At 44.5% G+C, this 5,749-nt stretch overlaps 1 pseudogene; it reads right to left on the bottom strand.

Moving 5' to 3' along the window:
* Positions 1 to 3,726: 3,726 nt before the first annotated feature.
* On the bottom strand, positions 3,727 to 4,689 carry LOC102387324 (annotated as a pseudogene).
* Between the last annotated feature and the right edge of the window lie 1,060 nt (positions 4,690 to 5,749).

Genomic DNA, 5,749 nt, shown 5'->3' with positions numbered 1-5,749 from the left:
CTCTTCCCCTGCCTGATCTGCTGCTCTTGTTTTCTGCTCCCTGCCCTGTCTTCCATCATGCTACCTGCCTCCTCCCTGATCTACCAAGTGCCACACAGAGACTTCCCATGCTGCCTGTAGAACCTGAGTGGACAGAGGCAGTCATGACCCAGAGAAACAGTAGCAGAACTAAGGGAGGGCAAGTAGGGCATCAGTCCCAGGTTCTGATTATGAGGAGAATCAGAAATAGCAGCAGCTGCTGCTGCTGGCACAGCATCATCACTGGTGGCAGTGATCCAGCCACTGCTGCTGACCCATGAACCGCTGCTGCAAAGGGTGCAGAACTGCCCAGCAATGGGAGTTCAGAAAAACCTTGTCCTAGCTCTAGGCAGTTTCTTGATCAGTGTGTGAAGATCTTGGGTCATCTTTCAAGCTTCCTGACTTCAAATATTAAAGGGAGCCTGGATGCTATTCGCATTTGTTGTACTGGGGGGGGGGGGTGGGGGGTTTCCCCTGTATAAATATTGTTAAATGTAGATAATGGTAAATGAACCCCTTTAGAAACGTACTATTGTGATGTGTGACTGCTGAAAGTGTTCAGCCTTCTATTTTCCTGGGTGTACAGAGGGCTGTTCAATCTAATACTTAATCATTCAACCTATCCCAGAGCTAGCTGAGTTAGATTGTATGAGTTTAGCTCTTTCCCAAGGATTGATTTCAATAGGACTGCCCATCTGCTTAAGGTTTTCTAGATTTGTGTGAATGCCTTTCAGGACTGAGTAACAATCACAGAGTTCACAGAGAACACTGCAGCTGATACAACTCTGCTTGGAACTTTACTGACTGCTGTAAGGTAAAAAGCATGCGAGAGCCTCATTCAAAATGCACGTGTCGCTGCTTGTGCAGGCAATGAGCATACAGCAGCTGGCAGCTCCCTGGGAGGATTCCTGCTCTACAGGTGTGAAGCAGACAGAAAGTTGCACAGCTTCCTCCACTGCCTCTGCTCTCTGCCACTGTGCCCAGCACGGCAGTTCTCCCTACCATCCAAGTAGCAGGGAGCGGCAGAAGCAGGTCAATGAGGGGCTGTATCAGGATTACACAGAATGGAGAAAGGCATAGGAGAATGTCAACATGATACTGAAGTGCTGCTCATACTTTGTGCAGCATGGACCTATGGAAAAACTCAAGTGGGCAGTGACCTATCCATCCCTCCAGGGATCCAGATATGAGCCTTGATATCGCAAAACAATCCATCTCTTTCATCCCTCATTCTGAAAACATCAGGCAACTGGAATGAAAGTAAGGGACCGATTCTATTAACCCAGGGTGTGTAGATGGATTGGGGGCCCTAAATTGAAGCAATGGGTTTTTAAAAACACATCTTCAATTTAGGGCCCTGAAAACCCCTGTGCCGTGCACACACCCCACACTTACCTGCCTCTCCAGCAACAGGGAGGGGAGGGCAAGCTGACGGCAGGTGGAGTGGTCCCTGGGCTGCAAGGGGGACTGGTGCTTCCTTCTGTGGCAGCGGTGGGCACCCCCCCTCACCCTTCAAAGTGGAACCCACCCACAGGTACCCGGTGTGCGCTGTCCCAGGGGGCACTGCAGCCATGGAGGGAAGCACCAAGTCCCTGTGCAGCTCATGCATGTAGGCAGGCTTGTGGGGGGGCAGAATCAGACTTGCAGTTTTCTTGGGCGGAGCCTGCTTTCCCAGGCTGCTGCCATGCTGCCTGCAGGGCTTCCTGCAGAGCCCCTGAGCTGCACAGAGCCCGGTGCTTCACTCCATGGCTGTAGGGGCACCAAACTAAAACTCCTTGAAGGAGTTTTAGTTTGCTGTGCCCCAAGTTATTCGAGGCTCATTATGCTGAAAAATTTCCTACAGTGGCTGGAATTAATGATCAATACGCCTCGAACACCAATACCATTAAAGCGGTACAAAAGCATTTAGCCTGCTTTAAAGTGTCATGTATATACTCCCCTCATTTCGTCTACACATGGCTCCAGAGACCAATTCCTCTGAGGTGAAGGTCAGAATTCATATTGATCCTCCATGTGTGATCAAGCAGCAGACTCAGTAGTCAATATTTAAATTTGCTGGCCCACGAATTGCAGGTCCTTTCAGTACAGAGGACTTTTCCATCCGAAGGAAGAGCAACAATACTCTTCAATAATAATTTAATAAAAAAGAAAATATAATGTACATAGATCACTATGGTTTATTAAATATTTTTTTTTTGCACTAAAGAACATATTTTTCTTACTATACATATCTTACATGGTAAAAAGTTTGCCACCTTTTGATATTTTTTTTAATTGATTAAAATATTGTCCTGAAATTCAAAAGAAAAAGTCATGTTGGCTTTGAGATCCACCTGGAGATCTGTCAGTGACAATTCTGTCAGCCTGAGCAGGGCACTGTTCATTTAACACATGGCCACTTCAAGAGCTTTATGAAAACAATAGCTGTAGACCTCAATCTCCTCCTTTTATTTTCACTCAATTAATCCATAGGATTGAGTGCATTGCATCAATGTACATAAACATGAAGTATTGACAGTGGGCCAGAGTTCACTGGGACTTCTAAAGCAGCGATGTTTTTCAGTCTATCTCAGAGAGAAGATTTTGGATCAAATCTTGTCAAGGGTTTTACATTTTACTGCTGCTTGCAGATATGGAAAAAAACCCCAAAACATTTTACCATAAGAAGCAGCACATTAGTTTGACCCAACTCTGTAGCATCTGTATAGATCGGGTCCTTCAGTGAGGCTTTTTGGTGCTTTTATCTGATAGCTGATTCTATCTACTATTAGATAAAAGCAGTGAAAGCCCTACTAAAGGGCCTAATCTCTACAGATGCTGCAGAACTGGATTTAAGTCATGCTCTGCTTCTGGGCATATGCTAGGTTTGTTGCAGGAGTATACTAAATTTAATGAAAAGCATGGTTTTGTTGGGGTTTTTCCCCCCCACATCTGCAAGCAGCCTACATGTCTAAGCACCTAGAAAAAAGGAAGATAATAGTAAAAGCAATAACTGGAGGTATGTCTACCCAAGACATTTACTGCACAGTTGACTAATTAGCTGCATAGTAAACATCCTGGCGTCTACATGTGTATCTCTATTAGGCTGGAGTAAACTAATTTACTCAACAGCAGGATAGTGCTTGCCAACTGGGGCTGTTCTGACTCAGGTCTACTTGCTACACATGAATAAACTGTGGAACTTATTGCTCCAGAATTAATTGCTCCTGGGTGCACATTGAAATGGTGTGCTCAGGAGCAATAAATTCTGTAGTTTATTCATGCATCGTAATTACACATGTAGACACTCCCTGGGAGTGTCAAGTTGGTATACATTAATATAATTGGACACGCATGAGGAAGTCAGCCCTGATTTCAGTAAGATCAGATCACAAAATCCCATTGCCTTCTGCAAAACCAGGATTTTGACTCATCTGTCCCTCAGAGGGAAAATTTTTAGTAATTTACTTTCAGACTTACAAATACCCAAGAACAACTGGGTACATACCATCCCATACAGATAGTCAGCCTCTTGAGAACCACCACTTAAATGCTACTAGCCCTTCTTGCTAAGTCACAATGTGGAACAGTGCTGCTGAATAAATTACACAAGAGTTCATCCTTCCCCGATCAGCTGCTTTCTGTGCTTTGAGTAAAGATTTGCATCAACACTAAGTTTGCATTATTGAGAAAGAGTCCATAAAGGATGACAGTTCACATAGGAGCTGCTCACATTCTCCTCATTAACATTTTTCTCCCTAGTGCTTTCTTAAGGGCAGCTTGAACATCTTTGTTCCTTAAGCTATAAACTACAGGGTTCAACAAGGGAGTCACAATTGTGTATGTAACAGAAATCACGGTGTCCCCATCCAAAGTAAATCTGGATTTGGGCCTTAGGTAGATAATGGAAATGCATCCAAAGTGCACAACCACCACAATGAGGTGGGAGGCACGAGTAGAGAAGGCTTTACGTTTCCCTTCGGTGGATGGGATTTTCAAGATGGTGTTGAGGATTAGTAGATAAAACAGCATAATCAATAGGAATGAGCAAAGTATGACTAAAACACAAATAATGAAAATTATGATTTCAGCTATGTAATTTTGGGCACAAGCCAGTTTAAGAAGTGGTGCTAGATCACAAAAAAAATGCTCAATTTTATTCAGATTGCAAAAGGGTAAAGTAAATACAATAATTGTCTCTGTTGTTGAGAAAAGAAAACCAGTTACAGCTGAGAAGACCACCAGCTGAGCGCAAACCCTTTGGTTCATGATGACCTGGTAATGTAAAGGTTTACATATTGACACATAGCGATCATACCCCATCACTGTAAGCAGTATACAGTTTGTGTACCCAAAACCAAGAAAAAAACACATCTGAGTAGCACATCCAACAAAATAAATGGCCTTGTTTTCTTTTATCTAGTTTGCCAGCAAATTGGGAACAATGACAACAGTATAGCAAATCTCTGAGAAGGAAAGAATGGAAAGGAAGAAGTACATGGGGATACGGAGACTGTGATCAATCCTTATGATTGTCACGATGATAATATTTCCAGCCAGGGTAAACATATACACAAGAGAAAACACCATGAACAGCACAATCTGTAGGTCTGGAAAATTGGAGAACCCAATCAGGATGAATTCTGTCACAGTGGATTGGTTCTCTTGTCTCATTGATACAAGATGCCTGAACTGGAAATTAAATAATGGGCAATGTAATGGGAGAGAGAACATTCTCACCATAGACTCAGCTCAGGGGTACATGCAAGAAATAGTTTAGCTGCTATATGCTGCACATACACACACTCACACACACATACATACACACACTCATACCCACAGACACAATATCTACAAAAATGTCACAGTGACAGCAAATGTCTCTTAGGTCAACAGTGTTTATAAAGAAAAAGACTGGTGGACAGTAGTGAAGGCAGCTGCTTAAATACTGTACCATGGCCAGCATCTGTTTAGGGTGTGTGTGTAGATCAACGTGGGCCCTAAATTGAAGCGGTGGGTATTAAAAAACGCCGCTTCAATTTTGGGCTGAGTAAACCCCCATATTGTGCACATACCCTGCTGACATACCTGCTTGTCTGGCGGGGAGGGGAGATCAAGCTGACAGAGAGCGAAGTGGTCCTGGGCTGCAGGGGGGCTGCTGCTTCCCTCCATAACAACGGCGCCCTAACCCCCTGGTGGCATCTGCCCACAGGCACCCGGCTCGGGCAGTCCTGGGGGGCACCACAGCTGCAAAGGGAAGCACTGGGCCCCTGCGCACAGGCTCACTGCCTTTCTTGGATGGAGCCTGTCTTCCCGGGCTGCTGCCAGGCTGCCTGCAGGGCTTCCTGCAGAGCCTCTGAACTGCATGGAGCCCTCCTTGAAGGATTTTTAGTTTGCTGCGCCCCAAGTTATTTAAGGTGCATTATGCTGCCAAATTTCCTACAGTGGCTAGAATTCATGTGCAACACACTGCTGAGGTGTGCAAACACTGACACCATTAAAGCGGTGCAAAACTATTTAGCCTGCTTTAAAGTGTTGGGCACACATGCCTCTTGTTTCATTTACACATGGTTAGGTAATATGTAGCAATCTGCCCTATGCTCTGCAGCTACAGTCACTTACTGTGTCCTGCCCTATCTAAATTGTAAGTGGTTTAGAGCAGAGATTGTCTTTGTTCTCTGTTTGTACAGTGTCAAGCACAATGAGGTTCCTATTTGTGACTGGGGTTTCTGTGCATTCCAATAATACAAAA

Source organism: Alligator sinensis, unplaced genomic scaffold, assembly GCF_000455745.1.
Source record: "Alligator sinensis unplaced genomic scaffold, ASM45574v1 scaffold679_1, whole genome shotgun sequence".
Classification (NCBI taxonomy): domain Eukaryota; kingdom Metazoa; phylum Chordata; order Crocodylia; family Alligatoridae; genus Alligator; species Alligator sinensis.
Note: the sequence above shows the minus strand (reverse complement) of the source record. Positions and strands in the feature narration are given on the sequence as shown.